The sequence below is a fragment of the Protopterus annectens genome, chromosome 4.part0, assembly GCF_019279795.1.
Source record: "Protopterus annectens isolate FY-2018-M chromosome 4.part0, PAN1.0, whole genome shotgun sequence".
Lineage (NCBI taxonomy): Eukaryota > Metazoa > Chordata > Ceratodontiformes > Protopteridae > Protopterus > Protopterus annectens.
Genome location: NC_056733.1, coordinates 743,080,449 through 743,102,746, shown reverse-complemented (window position 1 = coordinate 743,102,746; position 22,298 = coordinate 743,080,449). Strand labels below are relative to the sequence as shown.

Here is a 22,298-nt window from a genome sequence, read left to right as displayed (position 1 = left end):
TAGATTTAATCTTTGATGATGCAAAGTACAATTTTCTTTTTGTCTTCAGTGCTCTATACATGTATCTTGTAACCATGATGGTGTGATGATATGGCCAAGTGCCAGCATAGCCATTTGGAGTTTTGTAAAGAATGATATGTCCTTTGAATATAAAACTGATTTATACAAGATGCTCATGTTACAAATGTAATAGAACTGTATGTCATTTGTATATCAAACTGACTTGTACAGATGTTTGTGCTGAACATGAATTGGTGAAGTTTGCTTGTGTTAAAATGTATCAACAGTACACCCTGCCGAAATGAAAAGAAATGCACATGTATTATTGCAACTGAATTAAATGTATATGTTCTAATAGAGGACACTGAGACAGCAAAGGTTAACATTAAGAAAAATAAGGAAAATGTAAATAAACTGTTAAACCATTATAATGGCATCCACAGTGCTGAATAGGACCAGAGCTGGTCTGGGAAAAAGCCTTTGTTCATTAGCTCAGTAAAAAGATGGGAAGCCCCAAACACTGCCATAAACATGTTGATGTGTACTGTGGCCAACTGCGCTAAATTCCTGTCTCAGCTTTAAAGGGGAATACTGTGAGAACCTAGAGCTAGTTGACCAGATGAGGTCATTCTGCCAGCCCTCTTTGAAATTATATTTTAGATATTAAAAAGAGAAGTCTCAGAGTATGGAGTATTCTGTTTGGGAAGCCTAACTAGAAAGACTGTCACCCGCAATGTCTTGCCTTGCAAATAAAGTAAACTAACAAGGAAACAGTAATTCTTTTATATTGTGAGGAATATAGGGAAGTTTAGTTTAGAGAGTGTTTTTTCTGTATTTGTATGAGTCTGTCCATCAATGTTAATTTCAGTATTTTCTGTGATTTGAAATGTGTGGTGTACTGTAAATATATATTCAATATTTTCCTGTTCTTTTATTATTTATTATTCATAGATTCATAGGTTCATAGATTAGTATTATGCTAACTGCTCTTGCGAGCCATTTTAAGCCTAGCCCAATTATCCCTTGTGAGATTCAAACCCTGCACCTTGTGCTTGCAAGGCAAGCACCTTAACCATTAGGCCACCCTCCCAACCCTTATTATTTTTAACCCTTTAATTTAATTATTTAACCCTTATTAAATATATTTAAAACTTTTATTGTAGCTGGTCCTTGTAGAAAGTATTGAACCTTTGAAAGTACTTATATTTATTTGGTGACACTGTGTGGGCCACTGCAAAAGGCCTAGCCATCTTGGTAAAGTACTACCATTTATGTTAGTATTAATATTGTGCCGTATAATAGGATATACTTTGTAAGAGCCTTATAGTAACTGACTTGTGGCAGTGAATCTATCTTATAGTCAGGGCACAGCTGGTAGAGCAGGGTAATCTGTAAAAGCCTTTCCTAGGTGTTTGTGTGTGTTTGTGTGTGTTTGTGTGTGTGTGTGTGTGTGTGTGTGTGTGTGTGTGTGTGTGTGTGTGTGTGTGTGTGTGTGTGTGTGTGTGTGAAAATTAAATCTTAAGAGTGTTTGTATGTCAGCTACTTGGGGCAGGGACATGAAGCACTGGGTTCACAGAGAAGGGTGCTGGAGGACTTGGCTTGGACACTCGGCTGAGGACCTAAACCTGCAGCTGTACCAATGGGGAGCCTTATTGGGGACCTGGAGGGAGATGGTTATAAAGAAATCCAGACCCCAGGCTGTCTGTGTTTCCTGTGTACTGTTGTGGAAATTGTACTTGATGCAGAGAGGTCTGCATCTGGAAATACTGAGTGGATCCATTTGTTTTCCAAGTGCACATCCTTGTCCAGTGTCAGTGGTGAGGATTCAAGCTCCTTGATTACTGGCTCAGCATGGAGATGACACATACTGGTGGCCATCACATATTGGTAGCAGTGGTGGGCATCACAGATGGTATCAAATAGTCATCTCATGGGTATTGATTTCCTTCAGAACACTTGTCATCTGGACTGCATTATCTGTTTAAAAGAGAATGATGATGGTACATGTAGTTGTGAACATTGTGCAAAGTTTAAAAAAAAAAGCTGTCAAAGGCAGAAGAGAATCTACATTGTTTTTCTATACCTTTTCCTTTTCACTCCTTGTTGACTGACTTTAGCACCCCGGGCAGCACACACATTTGTTATCCCTTTGGGTTTCAGTTTGTATGGGATGCTGAGCATCAAAAAAAGTTTTGACAGCTGAGAGTCTGCTAGCTGAGATCATAATTTGATCACTTATAGACAGCATATATACGGTCTGGCCTGTTTGTGAATGTAGTTAACCTTCAAAAAACATGGCAAATTTACATATTTTTACAAGTTGTCTGTTAAGCAATTGAAATTGTGGTTACTTAATTGACAGTTTATAAGCAGTCAACGTTTTCTTTTAAATGTTCAGTGCCCCCTACATGTTTGCACCTGGACAGGTGTCTAGTTCATGCAACCCTTACTGCAGGACTGATCCCATTAATTTTCCTTTCTGTCTTCTGGTAGTCAAACACACTTGGGGAGGAAGTCAAAAGCTAAGGATTACTGCCGTTATTCTGCAGGATGTAGGAATATTTAGTTATTAAAGGACTGCTATGGGTAGAAACTGAAAAAAACAAGTGTGTGTGTGTGTGTGTGTGTGTGTGTACCCCCATAAACCTTTACTTAATACCTGGCTACCTGCTGAACAGTAAGTTGTGTTTTTATTTGTTTTTTAAGTTTCAATTTTTAACAACCTGTATTCAAACTGGATATAATTTAGCTAGTGCTGTGTCTCCTTTTAATTAACAACCTGTATTCAAACTGGAACCTTAGTTTGAGAGACAGCCTTACAGAACTATCTTCAAGTATATAGAGCTGAGTATATTTTCTGTGTTATTCTGTATTATAGAGCTAAATTGTCTGCTTGATATCTGTGTCTTACTGCTCTGCAAATATATAGAAAACAGTATATATATTTTTTTATAATTTGCACATTCCTTACATCTGTGTTGAAACTGTTTCCTCACCCCCCCTCATTTCCTGCCTTGTCTTTCAGCTGATATAATTTAGCTAGTGCTGTGTCTCCTTTTAATTAACAACCTGTATTCAAACTGGAACCTTAGTTTGAGAGACAGCCTTACAGAACTATCTTCAAGTATATAGAGCTGAGTATATTTTCTGTGTTATTCTGTATTATAGAGCTAAATTGTCTGCTTGATATCTGTGTCTTACTGCTCTGCAAATATATAGAAAACAGTATATATATTTTTTATAATTTGCACATTCCTTACATCTGTGTTGAAACTGTTTCCTCACCCCCCCTCATTTCCTGCCTTGTCTTTCAGCTGATATAATTTAGCTAGTGCTGTGTCTCCTTTTAATTAACAACCTGTATTCAAACTGGAACCTTAGTTTGAGAGACAGCCTTACAGAACTATCTTCAAGTATATAGAGCTGAGTATATTTTCTGTGTTATTCTGTATTATAGAGCTAAATTGTCTGCTTGATATCTGTGTCTTACTGCTCTGCAAATATATAGAAAACAGTATATATATTTTTTATAATTTGCACATTCCTTACATCTGTGTTGAAACTGTTTCCTCACCCCCCCTCATTTCCTGCCTTGTCTTTCAGCTGATATAATTTAGCTAGTGCTGTGTCTCCTTTTAATTAACAACCTGTATTCAAACTGGAACCTTAGTTTGAGAGACAGCCTTACAGAACTATCTTCAAGTATATAGAGCTGAGTATATTTTCTGTGTTATTCTGTATTATAGAGCTAAATTGTCTGCTTGATATCTGTGTCTTACTGCTCTGCAAATATATAGAAAACAGTATATATATTTTTTATAATTTGCACATTCCTTACATCTGTGTTGAAACTGTTTCCTCACCCCCCCTCATTTCCTGCCTTGTCTTTCAGCTGATATAATTTAGCTAGTGCTGTGTCTCCTTTTAATTAACAACCTGTATTCAAACTGGAACCTTAGTTTGAGAGACAGCCTTACAGAACTATCTTCAAGTATATAGAGCTGAGTATATTTTCTGTGTTATTCTGTATTATAGAGCTAAATTGTCTGCTTGATATCTGTGTCTTACTGCTCTGCAAATATATAGAAAACAGTATATATATTTTTTATAATTTGCACATTCCTTACATCTGTGTTGAAACTGTTTCCTCACCCCCCCTCATTTCCTGCCTTGTCTTTCAGCTGATATAATTTAGCTAGTGCTGTGTCTCCTTTTAATTAACAACCTGTATTCAAACTGGAACCTTAGTTTGAGAGACAGCCTTACAGAACTATCTTCAAGTATATAGAGCTGAGTATATTTTCTGTGTTATTCTGTATTATAGAGCTAAATTGTCTGCTTGATATCTGTGTCTTACTGCTCTGCAAATATATAGAAAACAGTATATATATTTTTTATAATTTGCACATTCCTTACATCTGTGTTGAAACTGTTTCCTCACCCCCCCTCATTTCCTGCCTTGTCTTTCAGCTGATATAATTTAGCTAGTGCTGTGTCTCCTTTTAATTAACAACCTGTATTCAAACTGGAACCTTAGTTTGAGAGACAGCCTTACAGAACTATCTTCAAGTATATAGAGCTGAGTATATTTTCTGTGTTATTCTGTATTATAGAGCTAAATTGTCTGCTTGATATCTGTGTCTTACTGCTCTGCAAATATATAGAAAACAGTATATATATTTTTTATAATTTGCACATTCCTTACATCTGTGTTGAAACTGTTTCCTCACCCCCCCTCATTTCCTGCCTTGTCTTTCAGCTGATATAATTTAGCTAGTGCTGTGTCTCCTTTTAATTAACAACCTGTATTCAAACTGGAACCTTAGTTTGAGAGACAGCCTTACAGAACTATCTTCAAGTATATAGAGCTGAGTATATTTTCTGTGTTATTCTGTATTATAGAGCTAAATTGTCTGCTTGATATCTGTGTCTTACTGCTCTGCAAATATATAGAAAACAGTATATATATTTTTTATAATTTGCACATTCCTTACATCTGTGTTGAAACTGTTTCCTCACCCCCCCTCATTTCCTGCCTTGTCTTTCAGCTGATATAATTTAGCTAGTGCTGTGTCTCCTTTTAATTAACAACCTGTATTCAAACTGGAACCTTAGTTTGAGAGACAGCCTTACAGAACTATCTTCAAGTATATAGAGCTGAGTATATTTTCTGTGTTATTCTGTATTATAGAGCTAAATTGTCTGCTTGATATCTGTGTCTTACTGCTCTGCAAATATATAGAAAACAGTATATATATTTTTTTATAATTTGCACATTCCTTACATCTGTGTTGAAACTGTTTCCTCACCCCCCCTCATTTCCTGCCTTGTCTTTCAGCTGATATAATTTAGCTAGTGCTGTGTCTCCTTTTAATTAACAACCTGTATTCAAACTGGAACCTTAGTTTGAGAGACAGCCTTACAGAACTATCTTCAAGTATATAGAGCTGAGTATATTTTCTGTGTTATTCTGTATTATAGAGCTAAATTGTCTGCTTGATATCTGTGTCTTACTGCTCTGCAAATATATAGAAAACAGTATATATATTTTTTATAATTTGCACATTCCTTACATCTGTGTTGAAACTGTTTCCCCAACCCCCCCTCCCTATTCTTGGTTGTAGTTTAAGTTTGGTGGCTTTTGCAGTGCCCGCCCCACTGTAGATTTGATCTAAGACACACTAAGACACTCCCCCGGGACATCTCTTTACCGCATTCTACCTAATAAACCCTTTCTGCACTTGCTTTTAGTCCTTTTTAATTTAATTACATTTTTTCAAACTGTGAGTGGACTAATATTGCTACATATTCAAGTGTGCCAGCTTGCACCGCATGAGAATTGTATTTACTACTGCTTTTGCTACTTTTCTAAAAAAAAAAAAAAAAATTCTTCTGCTTTTACTGTACTTGTGTTTCTTCCTACTTTATTTTGCTTTTGCGTCATCTTAAAAGTTCTCAATTGTATTTATTACTGCTTGGTGTAACTCATTCTAAGCCTTTTAGTTTAAACACTTGGGCTTCAGACCAGTTGTTTTACATTGAGAGGGTTTGTGGTCTGCACTGTAGTGGCAGAACAGGTAGCTTACATCATTCTAAGTTGGGAACTGCTGATTGAGGGCTCAGTGTCTGTTATTCTAAAAGTATATTAATTCTGGTTTAAGCACTTGGGCTTTCAGGCCAGTTATTTTACATTAAGAGGGTTCGTGGTCTGCACTCTTGTGGGAGGAGAGGCCGGACTCTGCCCTTCTGAGCTGGGAATTTCTGGTTGAAGGCTTATAGTGCATGCATATCTGAATTTCTTCTTAATGAAATTGGTACACCTTGTTTGCTGTAGCATAAACTAGATCCAGGCCTGCTGAATCTAGCTTTGTTTGTATAACTTGAGCACTAATCCAGGCATTATTTAAAGTATTCAGTTGTATTTATTACTGCTTGGTAGTAACTTGGTTAAAGTGTAGCTATCATTCTAAGTCTTTTGGATTAAGCACTTGGGCTTCAGACCAGTTGTTCTACATTAGGAAGGTTTGTGGCATGCACTGTGGTGGCAAGACAGGTAGCTTTCATCCTTCTAAGTTGGGAACTGCTGATTGAGAGCTCAGTGTCTGTTATTCTTAAAGTGTATTAGCTCTGGTTTAAGCACTTGGGCTTCAGGCCAGTTATTTTACATTAAGAAGGTTCGTAGTCTGCACTCTTGTGGAAGAAGAGGCTGGACTCTGCCATTCTGAGCTGGGAATTTCTGGTTAAAGGTTTATAGTGCCTGAATATTTGAACTGTATCTTACTGAAATTGGTACACCTTGTTTGCTGTAGCATAGACTAGATCCAGGCCTGCTCAATCTAGCTTTGTTTGTATGCTTGTTATTTCCCTGGAACGCTAATTCCACCTAAAATGCGGCTTCTCAGCGCTTCTGTGGATCCCTAGTGATATCTGCATTGCTTACTGTACTTATTTCCTTGCTTCACTTGAAAGAAAGTTACTGTTTGTCGTTTTTGCATTTAAGTTACCTGTAACACATTGCACTTGTTAACTGGCACTTGCTCACTAAAGCAATTATACGTCAGCACTAAAAATTAAAAGCACTACACCCTCGCTCCCCATTGGCCCTTGTTTTCAATTTTAATGGAATTCCCAATATTATTGTAGCATGTCCAAAGGTCAGTTGTCAATCTCCTCTCTGGTCCAGCTGGTGAATATGGGAATCTTGAGGCAATGTTACAACTGCCTCATGTACACAGACAACCCTCTCCTCCTCCCAACAAATTCCAACACATGTGAGAGATGCAACCATATAGCCAAACTGGAGGCTAAGCTCTCTCAACTCAGTACTGGCATAACCAGTCAGGAGGAGAAGGAAACCACACTCACTACAATTCCAGTGTCACATAGACCTACCACGACAGCAAACCAAACACATAATCACACAAAAACATACTCGGAGGCTCTAAATAAAAATCTGCCTAAGCAGCAGAGACCTCCAAAGCAGACACCCAAGCAACCGCTACCCCAAAACAAAACACGTGCAACACATATCTCACAAAGCCAGTGTGCCGAACAGTCACAGCCCTTAAGGCTAAACAACACACCTGATACACTTGTAATAGGTGACTCTATCGTCAGGCACACTGACGTCCCGCTCACCAGGCTGAACAAGGAGAAGGTCATGGTGAGCAGCCTGTCCGGCGCTAGGATCCGCCACATAATACAAGCACTCAGGTCACTCCAAGGCAAGTACAAATATGACTCAGTCATTGTCCATGCTGGTGTGAATGACCTGAGATGTACCTCCCTGGACTACATGAAAAGAGACATAGAGGAGCTCTCTGAGCATGTAGCCCAGGCTGGTATGACCCTGACCTTGAGTAGCATCTTACCCTCACCAAGAATGATGCCACAATATAAAGACAAGATGATCAATTTCAACAATTGGCTTAAGTATTGGTGTCATTCAAAGGGGATCCAATGCCTGTCAGCTTGGGATGATATGCACGACAAGCCACGATGCTTTGCTAGGGACGGCTTGCACCTGTCACCCCTGGGCTTTCGGATATTGGCAAAGGCTCTTGCTACCCCCATAGTGCCTTTTTTAGGCAAGGCTCAAAAGACAAACCCACCTCCATAGGTATCACAAGTGATAAGAAACTAAGAGTAATGCTACTCAACGCCAGAAGTCTAAACCTCAAGATGCACGCGAAACTCTCCTTAGCATGGAGAACATCGATATCTGTGCAGTAACAGAAACCTGGTTCAGGACTCCGAGCACCCCAGCACTACCAGGTTATACCTCATACCATGCTTTTCAGCCCCAAAACTTGGACCGAACCACAAAAGGGAGTATCGATATTCATCAAAGATACCCACACCTCCAGGTTGGTGGCAAAGCAAAGCATCAGAGACTATCCATGTGCAACTAACAGTGGGTAAAACTGCCTTCCAGTTTATAGCCTGCTACAGACCACCCTCCCAAACCCAGGAACCCCACTCAGCATTCCTGAGAACACTGGAAAATATGAAGGTCTCTCGAACACCATTATATTGGGACTTCAACTACCCAAACATAGATTGGGAGCATTACTCTAGCTCCAACACCCTTGCCCAAAGGTTCTAGAATTCATAAACTCAAATGCTACGGAACTGTTTACCACTCCCACAAGAGGGGAAAACATACTGGACCAGATCCTCACCAACAGGGGGACTATGCTCCAGACCAGAAGTGTATCCCTCACTGGTAAGATCAGACCATAAACTTATCTCACTGGATATTCACATCCCGACCCAACCCCCTGCCTAGAAAACCACAGTGAAAAACTTCTCTAAAGCAAATTTCACACTCCTCAAAACCGAGGTGGAATCCTTCACGCCCTCGGGCCTGTGGAAAATATGGCCCAGACCGCAGAATCCTTTATAAACGCATTCTATGAACACCTTCAGGAATGCATGGATCATGTGATCCCAAATAAAACCAAGACCCAATCCTCCAAAGGCAGGCAACCTGTCTGGTGGACCCCAGCCATAAACAAACTATACAATAGAAGGAGGAAGCTACTGCATGATAGAGCAAAATTCCAAAAGGAAGGCATCTCTGATCAGTATTAGCAAAAACTAAGGGCACTCATAAAATCGTCAAAGGCCAGCTTCGAGAAAAATTGCACAGGACACTAAGGATAATCACAAGGCTTTCTTTAGTTATGTTAGGAACCTGGGTGGGAATTCCCAGATATGCTCAGAATTAGTCCAAAATGACAAAAATACACGAACCCACAGACATTGCCAACATCCTAGCTGACAGGTTCAGCGCAAACTTCTCCCTCCCCCACCAAAAGGGCAAATATCTATCCCAGCAGAGTGCTGCCCCCCTGACATCTCAGATGCTGAGGTGGGAGCAGCCCTCTCAAAGCAAAAACACAGCATCAATGGGACCAGACGGTGTCCTTGGCTGCGTCCTACATGAACTCCAAGAAGAGCTAAACCCAAACATAAAACTACTGTTCAATCTCAGCCTTACTACAGGATATGTACCCAAAGAGTGGCGTACAGCAACAGTGGTCCCTCTCCACAAGGTGGTGCCTCAACAGACCCTGGAAACTATCGCCCATAAGCCTGACTAGCTTGGTCTGCAAAGCTATGGAAAGGATCATCATGGACCTCATAAATAAAGATATTGGGGACCTACAGACACTGGATCCTACCCAGTTCGGCTTTGTTAAGGGCAGATCCTGCCTCTTAGACCTGGTTGACTTCTTTGAAACAGTCACCAAGGCCATTGACAAAGGAAGGTGGTCCACACAGCCTATCTGGACCTCATAAAAGCCTTGATACAATACCCACTCTGGCATTATAGATAATCTCACCAGCAAATATAAACCCTATGTCACTAGATGGGTTGCAAACTGGCTCAGGGACAGAACCCACATGGCTAGAATTGCTGGAGCCATGTCAGACTCCAAACCAGTTACAAGTGGCGTCCCACAAGGCTCAGTCCTGGGACCTCTCTTGTTTGGTATATATTTCTCGGAGGTACAGGCCAACACGGAAGGACTGTGGCTGACCAAGTTCGCTGATGACTGCAAATTGCCATAATCCGATTCTCCAGCCGACACAAGCATCCTCCAAAGGGCCTCATAGAAACAGACAACTGGTGCCAGAGCCATGGCCTCAAGCTAAACGCCAAAAGTGTATAGTCATCCCCTTTGGCAAAAACAAAGTGCCCACAAATTACCACATAGGTGGTAATCCATTAAGTACAGAAGAAGTAATTAGGGACCTGGGGACCCAAGTTGATAGCAATCTCTCATTTGACAACCACTTGGCCAAAGTGGTTAGAAAAACATTTTATATAGCCCACCTAATCATGAAGGGATTCACATCTAGATTAGGGGGAGGTCATCGTGCCTCTTTACTCATCCCTCATCAGGCCCATAATTGAGTACAATGCCACTTTTGCTTGCACCTGTCACCCTGGGCTTTCGGATATTGGCAAAGGCTCTTGCTACCCCCATAGTGCCTTTTTAGGCAAGGCTCAAAAGACAAACCCACCTCCATAGGTATCACAAGTGATAAGAAACTAAGAGTAATGCTACTACACGCCAGAAGTCTAAACCTCAAGATGCACTTTCGAAACTCTCCTTAGCATGGAGAACATCGATATCTGTGCAGTAACAGAAACCTGGTTCAGGACTCCGAGCACCCCAGCACTACCAGGTTATACCTCATACCATGCTTTTCAGCCCCAAAACTTGGACCGAACCACAAAAGGAGGGGGAGTATCGATATTCATCAAAGATACCCACACCTCCAGGTTGGTGGCAAAGCACGAAGCATCAGAGACTATCCATGTGCAACTAACAGTGGGTAAAACTGCCTTCCAGTTTATAGCCTGCTACAGACCACCCTCCCAAACCCAGGAACCCCACTCAGCATTCCTGAGAACACTGGAAAATATGAAGGTCTCTCCGAACACCATTATATTGGGCGACTTCAACTACCCAAACATAGATTGGGAGCATTACTCTAGCTCCAACACCCTTGCCCAAAGGTTCCTAGAATTCATAAACTCAAATGCTATGGAACAACTTGTTACCACTCCCACAAGAGGGGAAAACATACTGGACCTGATCATCACCAACATGGGGACTCTATGCTCCAGACCAGAAGTGTATCCCTCACTGGTAAGATCAGACCATAAACTTATCTCACTGGATATTCACATCCGGACCCCCACCCCTGCCCAGAAAGCCACAGTGAAATCTTCGCTAAAGCAAATTTCACACTCCTCAAAACCAGGTGGAATCCTTCAAAGCCCCCGGGCCTGTGGAAAATATGGCCCAGACCGCAGAATCCTTTATAAATGCATTCTATGAACACCTTCAGGAATGCATGGATCATGCAATCCCAAATAAAACCAAGACCCAATCCTCCAAAGGCAGGCGACCTGTCTGGTGGACCCCAGCCATAAACAAACTATACAATAGAAGGAGGAAGCTACTGCATGATAGAGCAAAATTCCAAAAAGGGAAGGCATCTCTGATCAGTATTAGCAAAAAACTAAGGGCACTCATAAAATCGTCAAAGGCCAGCTTCGAGAGAAAAATTGCACAGGACACTAAGGATAATCACAAGGCTTTCTTTAGTTATGTTAGGAACCTGGGTGGAATTCCCAGATATGCTCAGAATTAGTCCAAAATGACAAAAATACACGAACCCACAGACATTGCCAACATCCTAGCTGACAGGTTCAGCGCAAACTTCTCCCCTCCCACCAAAAGGGCAAATATCTATCCCAGCAGAGTGCTGCCCCTGACATCTCAGATGCTGAGGTGGAGCCGCCCTCTCCAAAGCAAAAACACAGCATCAATGGGACCAGACGGTGTCCCAGGCTGCGTCCCACATGAACTCCAAGAAGAGCTAAACCCAAACATAAAACTACTGTTCAATCTCAGCCTTACTACAGGATATGTACCCAAAGAGTGGCGACAGCAACAGTGGTCCCTCTCCACAAAGGTGGTGCCTCAACAGACCCTGGAAACTATCGCCCCATAAGCCTGACTAGCTTGGTCTGCAAAGCTATGGAAAGGATCATCATGGACCTCATAAATAAAGATATTGGGGACCTACAGACACTGGATCCTACCCAGTTCGGCTTTGTTAAGGGCAGATCCTGCCTCTTAGACCTGGTTGACTTCTTTGAAACAGTCACCAAGGCCATTGACAAAGGGAAGGTGGTCCACACAGCCTATCTGGACCTCGCAAAAGCCTTCGATACAATACCCCACTCTGGCATTATAGATAATCTCACCAGCTTAAATATAAACCCCTATGTCACTAGATGGGTTGCAAACTGGCTCAGGGACAGAACCCACATGGCTAGAATTGCTGGAGCCATGTCAGACTCCAAACCAGTTACAAGTGGCGTCCCACAAGGCTCAGTCCTGGGACCTCTCTTGTTTGGTATATATTTCTCGGAGGTACAGGCCAACACGGAAGGACTGTGGCTGACCAAGTTCGCAGATGACTGCAAATTGGGCGCCATAATCGATTCTCCAGCCGACACAAGCATCCTCCAAAAGGGCCTCATAGAAACAGACAACTGGTGCCAGAGCCATGGCCTCAAGCTAAACGCCAAAAGTGTATAGTCATCCCTTTGGCAAAAACAGTGCCCACAAATTACCACATAGGTGGTAATCCATTAAGTACAGAAGAAGTAATTAGGGACCTGGGGACCCAAGTTGATAGCAATCTCTCATTTGACAACCACTTGGCCAAAGTGGTTAGAAAACATTTTATATAGCCCACCTAATCATGAAGGATTCACATCTAGATTAGGGAGGTCATCGTGCCTCTTTACTCATCCCTCATCAGGCCCATAATTGAGTACAATGCCACTTTTGGGATGTACCTTACCAAACACCTGCAGCAACTGGAAAGACCCCAAAAGTACCTCACCAAGAGGATCAAAGGGCTCAAACAGATGCCATATGCTGCCCGGTTAAAGAAACTCCAGCTCTACTCAGTGGCATACCGCCTGCTCAGAGGTGACCTGTGCCTGACGTATAAGGCCATGTCCAACCCGAATTAAGGGACATGCTGCACCTCAAAAATCCAAATCCCATCAAGCTACACGCCGAGACTTGAACCTCAGCACTGAAATAAATAGGACATGCTGGAGGGACAGATTCATAACCCAGAGCTCCCTTCACTCTGGAATAAAATCCCAGTCCAGGTTAGGCAGAGTCCCTCATTGACTCTCTTCAAGAGGAGTCTTGATGAGTGGATGGGAGATCATAGGTTTACCCCGGGTATCACTTCTGTGTCACTGTTAGACAGAGGCACAGTATACTAACCTCGAAAAAGGGCATAGCAAAATTAATTTAAAATGGGTGGCGAAAGCCAAACACACTCTGGCTAGGCTTATAAATGCCCTAGGGCAGATAGCCTAGTATGAACCTATGAACCTAGTCTTGAATGCCTTCATTAGGGTTGACATCCTGACGTTCTTGTTTCTTGGAAAGGAATTTTTCCCATTATGCACTGTGAGGGCACAGCTGGTTAGACTGGTTTAATCTAGTCTAATTGGTTAAAGTTCCAGCGATGTTGTAGTGTACTGGCTCACTGTCCTTTTCATGCAGGAATGGGCGTGGCCAAAGTGATTGACAAGCTTTATGCCTGTGATGTGGTATGCATATGATGAATGAGTGGCATGCCATGTAGATTTGCCAGTATTATCATGCATACATTGATTGCTGATTAGTTTCTTTGTAAAGCAAGGTGGTTTCAACATAGTATAGCATACGCACTTTGTTTGTCTGTATTCATGTATTTGAGGTTGTTTAGCCCTGTACGACACTTTATTTACACCAGTGTTTACCACTGAAATACGTTGGAGTGTTTCTCAAGTAAGAGGAATAGTGTATGAGACTTGGTAAATTCAAGTAGTGGGGTGTGGGGGGCACAGCGCCCCCACTAGGGGGGTGCAGGGGGCTTGCCCCCTGCAAAAGCAAAGGGGGAAAATTATTTGGTTGTAATCAAAGAAAACCAAATAATTAAAAAATCAATTTATAATCAAAGAAAAAAAGAGGCACATATATACGAGGCAACCAGCAAAGCATGCCTTGTTCAAATGAATATTCATGTGGCCGAGAAACAGATGCAATATTTATTCATGATTACTGTTTGACATCAACCTGCTGCTTGATGTTGAGTGGGGTTTGGCCGGTGCTTGCTACTGAGCATCCGGTGAGCAATTACTCTACACCATCGTCAAAGTTCCATTTACTCAGAATGGAAAAAAAGGATTACTGTTACATTTCAATATCCTCAGTGTTAATGATTGCTTTTCAGTGGCACTTACATATTTTCTTTCTATGTATGTGTTACACATTCTATAAAAAGTACTTACAAAAATATAAAGAAATAATTTATATAACACATCTTAAAAAAAAAAAAAGTGGAACTTTGCAAGTTTTAGGTTCTGTCCTTCTCACACTTTTCTTCAGTGAGTCAGCCAGCTTACTTCCTGGCTTGCAGAGCTCAGCTAATTAACACAGTTGCTATCAGTGGTTAATCAGGTTTCTTTACCTTCAGACTACAAAAGGCTTAATAGATTTGTGACCCCAGGGGAGAGAAAATGCAGCTCTAAATGACAATATGTAAGAAACACGTGTGAATTTTTATCCTGAATAGCTTTATGACCCAGTGGATATGAAATAATAAAACAGCTACAGGTTCCATGCAATTTGGTAAGAGACATTCAAATTTATGTAAGAGGAAGGGTGGCAAATTCCTAATGAAAGTATGAAATTTCATTCAGCCCCAACATGATGTACAATGAGGAAGCTGGCTTGAGTAGAAATTACATAGAAGGGGGAAACTGCTAAAGTCATGTTTTTTTTTTTTTTTTTTTTTTTTAATATATGGAAGAATAGGGATCCATTTTTGGGAGGAAACACTCTCCAAGAAAGGAAATATTATGTTTAGAGAATAGTTGTCCTTTAACCCCTCCACTTGGTGGTTTGATGTGTCTTCCCACCAAAGTGGGGGTTGCAATACCATCCCAAGGCATGTATCTGTTGCTATGTACACACCACTTCCGGCTAACAGCACTTCTGAGGCTACATGGGAGAGAAGGCATATATCCCAGCCCTTAAACTGCATGTATGTTTGACCCATTCTTCACCAGGTGTAAGCATAGTAGTGGACTAAGCCACCTTTTCCTGCCAAGTTTGTCCATTACTCCCACCTTCCCCTGTTGGCTTCATCAGTTTTGAGGTCACTGGCCAATTACAATCAATGTACAAGCTTTTTTAAACTTTAAGAAATTGATGTCTCTTATTCCTTTTACTTCTTCCTTTATTAGTCAAAAAAATGTAGCAATTTTGCTAAAGAAATAGGTTAATGGAAATGAAGCACACAGAATCTTATTTAAAAAAATGAAAATAATGGAGACTTACTCAGGTGCATTTACCATGCTTTTCATCTGGCTGCTTGAGTTCAGATTCATTCATTCAGCCTTTCCACAGGGGGGTGTGCATCTTATGTCCCCTTATCCTTCTAAATACTACACTGCCTCAGCATAAGTTTCTAGAGCACGAAATAAGAACTGGGAAAGGTTACGTCTATTTCAGTAATGGCTATAAAAATGGCATTTTCTGATGAAACTATCCAGATGGAGAAAATCACCCACTCTGGACACAGTTTTGTTTTAGGATTATTTCTGGTAGGAAAAAAAGTAAGTTCATTTGAGACCCACCTTTGATCTCCCAGACTTAAACAACTTTATTAAGACAAAAAAGTGCAAGTTATCTACACTACAAACACTGCTTTGTCTTTTAATGTAGGACACATTATTATACAGGATGTTTATTTACACATCCACATTTACAAAAATTCTAGGTTTAGGCATCAAGTCTGTGACATGTTGACCTTATAGATGTTTGCTTTTATTTTCTGTTGGTACTTTTCTTTATCCATGTATATACCAAGTAATGTCCATAGGGTAGCTCAAATGGGAAAATTCTGAGCGGGAGTAAAGCATAGCAGCAAACAAACAAGCAAGAAGCTCTTCTTAAAGAAACCAGTGAAGTTTAATAAATAAACAAAACCCCAAGCCTTTATACTCACAGTGCTTTCTCAAGTGTTCTAAAACAACTTAATCTAAAGGTGTTTTATGAAGTAGGAAAATCACTTAAAATGCGCACACACACACACACACACACACACACACACACACACACGCACACACACACACACACACAATTTTTGCAGCCATGATTATTTATTATGGGTTTAAGGATGACACGTCCATTTAAATCTGGATGTTTGTCAGCTGTCTCAGATGTTCATCGTGTTTCACTGTTGCAGTCAATACTCTTGGGTTATCCTGCTGGCAGGCTACCCGCAGTCGGCCTGAATTCCAAAGTCTTGGTCCGGCGTCGGTTGCTGTCGCCTCTTCCCTGATGTCAGTGCGCCAGGGGTATAAAAGATGCAGCCGATGCCATTTTCTTCAGTCTTTCTTGCCACGCGGTGCTCGAAGCAGAAGCAATTCGCAAGTGCCGGTCGGCCAACTCCTGAGATTTTCGTGTTCGAATTTCAGATCCGAAGTCTTCATTTAAAGCTAAGTACCCCGTTGGGGAAACTTTTTTCTTGCTCCAGACCAATGTCAGAAAAAGTTAATAATTGTATTTCTTGTGGGAAGCAAATACCTCATAAGGACTTCCATTCTTATTGTATTCCTTGCCTAGGCCCTGATCACGACGTAGCTAATTGCAGATTTTGTGCAAGATTTAACCAACGCACTATTAAGCGTCGGTACAATTTTGCATTTCATTACTTTGGCCGAAGATTTAATTACACGATCTCGGTTAGCCATCCGCCTACCGCAATTCACAAGAAACGCAAGGAAAAGGACAGGCATCCGAGGTCCATAACTGACGACAAGGCTTCTTCTAAGCCAGTCGCCGGTTCACCGGTTCTCAGTGAGGTGCTTTCTCAGCCCCTGGCGCCCGCTGCCTCAGAGCTGCAGGCCGCTTCCGTCTCCCACGTGGAGCAGACTAGACTTCTAGAAACTCAAGGCATTGGACACTTGGAAAATATTCCCTCAGATGGGTCCAGTGCCGCTGAGCAGGCATCTGCTTCTGAGGGTGTTTTCAGGCCTACACAGTTATATATAAAACCTACTACAGCTCCAAAGGCAAAGATTAAAGCACCACTAAAGACAAATAAACAAGTACAGCAAGCCCATGGACAGGCCTCCATGCCTAAAAAACAGATGCTCAAAATGGCCGAAGACCTAATTACTTTGATCAGGGTTTCCCATCCCCCTCCTGAGAAAAGGCCTAGGCAAGAGACAGAATATGAATCTTCAGATCAGATTTCCATTTCCCCTGGTTCCTCTTCTGACCAAGAATACTCCCTCCCTCCCTATGAGGATTCCGATGCTGAAGAATCTATCCCTTCAGCCTCCCCTCTTGAGGATTTCTCTTTTGCGGAAACCCTGCATACCATGAGGGAGAACTTCCACTGGGAGAGCCAAGACTACACAGAATCTAAGAAAAGGCTTAGAGATTTTCTTTTACTACCTCAGCACAGGCCTCTTGCTATCCCTCCTGTTTTAGACATTGTAGATGATGTATTTTCAGAGTCTGGCCTGTCCCCTGACTCTTTACCCCCTGCACCTGTTAAGCCAGACAGATACTACAGGGTTCCAGATTCACATAAATTTCTTTATAAAAACCCTGCTGCTGACCCAGAAACTATTTCTCAGGGTCCCAAAGGGGTCAAGGCTTCCACTGCAAAAAACCCTATCCCCTCTGATAGGGATTCAAGGGCCCTGGACAGATGGGGGGAAAAAGGTTTACACTTCTGCTACCTTGGCTGTGAGGGCTTTAAATTGTCAATTTCATATGCTTAAATATCAGCAATACTTATTGTCACTGCTTAAACAGAAAATGTTAGCAAATTCTGAATGTGCAGAAAACAAAGACATGCAGGATTTATTGCATGCAACTGAACAAGTGGGAAAGCATACTTTGCAATGTGGTTTTGATTCTCTGGAGGCCTCTTGCAGGGCCGCTGTTATAGGTTCTGTCATTAGGCGACATGCTTGGTTAAAGGAGCAGAATCTTTTAAAGCAAAATTATTAGATGCTCCATTACAGCATGATACTTTGTTTGGTGTTAAAGCAGAAGAGGTGTTGAAGAAAATGAAGGACAAAGCAAAATCTATGCAGACAGTTAAGGATTTCTTACAGGTGCAGCCACCCAGATTTAGCAGGAACTGGCCTACAAAGAACTGGTCCTTTCCAGTGTCAGATGGGCCACAAAGAGGCAGATACAGATGCCCCAGAGGCAGATCCCAGCCCCAAGGCTCATACAGGCCTAAACAGTGGGGTGCTTCTACCTCCAAAAGCGGCGAAGACAAATCACAGCCATACAGGAAACAGTCCCAATGACTTTCCTCTGCCAGAACCAAGCACTTATCTTTTGGCAGCCCCCTTAGGGGGAAAACTAGCATTTTTTTCACAAAACTGGCACATGATCACCCAGGAAAAATGGGTCTTGAACATAGTGTCTCAGGGCTACAGGTTCCACTTTCACACCCTGCCAAGGGCAAAAAGTATGCCAGACCTGCCACACAATCAGTGGGCAGAGGCACAAAAGCAAGTTTCATCCCTCATGGACATGAGGGCCATTCAGCGAGTACCACAACAAGAACAGGGACAAGGATTTTACTCAAGATTTTTCTTGGTGCTCAGAAAGGACAAAGCCTGGAGACCAATACTGGACCTGTCTATTCTAAACACATTTCTGGACATTCCAAAATTCAAAATGTTGACTCTGCAGCAGCTACTGCCCATGCTGGGCAAGAAGGCTTGGCTCGTAACTTTGGACCTAAAAGAGGCATACCTGCATGTCCCAATCAGACAATCGTGCAGAAGTTACCTCAGATTCATAGCTGGTTCAATGCACTACCAATTCTCTGTACTGCCCTTTGGCTTTTCTACTGCGCCCAGGGTCTTCACAAAATGCCTGGCACCAGTAATTGCATTTTGCAGACAAACAGGAATAAAAATATATCCTTACTTGGACGACTGCCTTATTCAAGCAGAGAACAAAGACATTCTACTAAAGCATCTAGAGTTTGTAAAAAGATTACTAATTTGCCTAGGGTACACAGTAAACGAAAAGAAATCAAAACTAGTACCCTCTCAAGAGATAATATTTCTGGGTGCAAGCTTAAATACAACTGCCTAGATGGCTTATCTCACGCCAGACAAACAAAGGCAACTGACTTCTTACTTCAAAATGTTGGCAACAAAGACCCAGTTATCTGCAAGAATAATTCTGCAGGCTTTGGGCTTCATGGCATCCTGCATTCTGCTAATTCCATATGCCAGGCTGCATATGAGGAAACTACAATGGTATCTAAAAAGTGTTTGGACTCAACATTGCCACAGCCTGGAAACATTAATCACCCTCATTCCCTGCCTGCAACAGGAGTTTCGATGGTGGGCACAGGCCTGTCACCACAACAAGGGACAGCCATTCACTTTACCCAAAGCCAGGCAGATACTAACAACAGATGCATCAGATTATGCCTGGGGGGCCCACATGGCAGGAAAATGTATTCAGGGCACATGGCCCGCAAGCCAGATGCATCTTCATATCAATCAAAAAGAGATGCTAGCTGTTCAGAATGCCCTGACAGCTTTCAAGGATCTACTTCATCCAGGACAACTACTGATAAAGACGGACAATACTACAGTCATGTGGTACATAAACAAGCAGGGAGGCACACATTCCTACCCCCTCTGCAGACAAGCCATGACTTTGTGGGACACAGCATTGACTTATCAAGTTCACTTGCAAGCACAATTCCTGCCAGGAAAAATAAATACTCAGGCAGACGTACTAAGCAGAAACCTCATGTATCCCGAGTGGAAACTGTATCCACAAGTCTTCAGCATGATAACAAGGAAATGGGGCTGCCCAGACATAGATCTATTTGCTTCCCCTCACAACTGCCAACTACAGTGATTCTGCCCAAGGACTTATCACAAGCAAGCATGGAAAGTGGATGCCCTACCCTTCAGCTGGAAAAACTTAACAGTATATGCCTTTCCTCCACTGACTCTCCTCCCCAAGGTACTCCTAAAGGTCAGACAAGAGAAGCCAAAAATGATACTGATTGCCCCAGACTGGCCACGCCAGCACTGGTACCCAATCCTAAAGAACTTGTCTCAAAGTCACTTACTGACCCAACAAAACAATCAGATCCTGCACAGCCAACTCAGGACTTTAAATCTGGCAGCATGGCGGATAATGTAGCCATTCAGAACACTCCTCTCTGCAAAGCTGTAATGGATGTTATTTTGGAGGCCAGGAGGCCCAGTACCAGAACATATTATGCAGAAAAATGGAAGAGATTCTGTGCTTGGAACCAGAAACAAGGAACTGACACATTTGTATCAAATATTCCTCAGATTTTACAATACCTAACTGAGATGCTGGACAAAGGCCTATCCTTTTCATCAATTAAGATTCATGCCTCTGCCATTTCAGCCCATTACAATATGGAACCACCTATCTTTTCTCATCCTTTAATAAGGCAGTACCTCAGAGGGCCAAAAACATAAGACCTCCAAGGAGAGCACCAATACCCGCATGGGACCTCAATTATGTCTTGGAAAAACTCACACTGCCTCCTTTTCATCCAGCCTCAACAGCTGATATAAAAGTCTTATCTTGGAAAACAGCTCTGCTCCTAGCAATAACCTCTGCAAGATGAGTCTCGGAGTTACAGGCACTCGTGGCTGTGGAACCTTTTATCATTTTCCATCCAGACAGGGTTTCACTGAGGACGGACCCTACATTTATGCCTAAGGTGGTGTCCAGTGTGGCCCTTAACCAAACCATTCCCTTGCCTACCTTTTATCCAAACCCACAGAACAAGGGTGAGATACTTCTGCATTTTTTGGACATACACAGACACCTATGCTTCTACTTGGACAGAACTAAAGCTTTCAGAAAGACTGAGCAACTTTTAGTGGCATATGCTGCAGGATCACAAGGAAAGGCTATCTCAAAACAGACTATTTCAAAATGGATAGGCCATTGCATTCGTTTCTGCTACTCACAGCATGGAAAATCAGTGCCTAAGGGCATTAGGCCACATTCAACCAGAGCAGCAGCCACTTCAGCAGCCTTCCTCAAAGGAGTACCAACCAAAGACATCTTAGAGGCTGCAACTTGGAGTTCAGTGCACACTTTTACAAAGCACTACCACTTACCTCTCTACTCTAAGTCCAGAGCAGGCTTTGCCACTGCAGTTCTGCAGGGCCTCTTAGCCTCTCCTAATCCTATTTAGCCCAGCCACCCATCCTCAGCTTTGGGATTCAACCCAAGAGTAATGACTGCAACAGTGAAACACGATGAACATAGTATAGTTGTGTATCTACCATAAATGTAGATGTTTGAGTGTATTCACTGTTGCAGTCCAGGTTACCCTCCCTCCATTCTCCCTTTCTTTTGCTGGGTCTTATCTGTACTTCTCTATTCTATACAACCTATGTGGTGTATTTGTTTGTAGATGAAGGAAATGTTTACTTTAGTGCATACATGTTTATTGGCATAATTTATTTAGCCTGCCCTTTTGGGGGCACCTGACATCTGGGGCAAGAAAAACTGAAGAAAATGGCATCGGCTGCATCTTTTATACCCCTGGCGCACTGACGTCGGGGAAGAGGTGACAGCAACCGACGCCAGACCAAGACTTTGGAATTCAGGCCGACTGTGGGTAGCCTGCCAGCAGGATAACCCAAGAGTAACGACTGCAACAGTGAATACACTCGAACATCTACATTTATGGCAGGTACACAACTGTACTTTCTGTATCCATTTATATTCAAACAGTTCTGCCTTAGCTATAGCTAATAAATTACTATTTTTGTTATAAAAATGCACAACCTGCAACTATAGATGGAAGGTTAACAAATAGGATGATGCCAATAAGTAGTTTGGACTGCAGATTAGAGACTACCTTCCCTACAAAGGGATTGATATTGATATTAAAGAACAGGTAATGAGGTATTTTTATACCAAAGTCAGACTTCAAAGATTTTTTTTTGTCAGATGTTGGAGGTGTGATAGGGAAGAAAAAAAAAAGTCCATACAGACTGCTCTGTCAGAAATATTGGAGGAGCAAATGGCTGTAACTAAGGAAATGGTTCTTTTGAGCTGGGACTCAAGATCTGAATTGTCTAGCTATATTAAGGCCTTCTTAAGTTTAATTTTGTTGGCTACCAAAGA

At 41.9% G+C, this 22,298-nt stretch overlaps 1 protein-coding gene across 1 annotated transcript in view; it reads left to right on the top strand.

The window, feature by feature from the left end:
• ARVCF (ARVCF delta catenin family member) overlaps positions 1–22,298 on the top strand; it is a 2,347,833-nt gene that overhangs the window by 1,331,431 nt on the left and 994,104 nt on the right. The gene's annotated exons all lie outside the window — the stretch shown is intronic.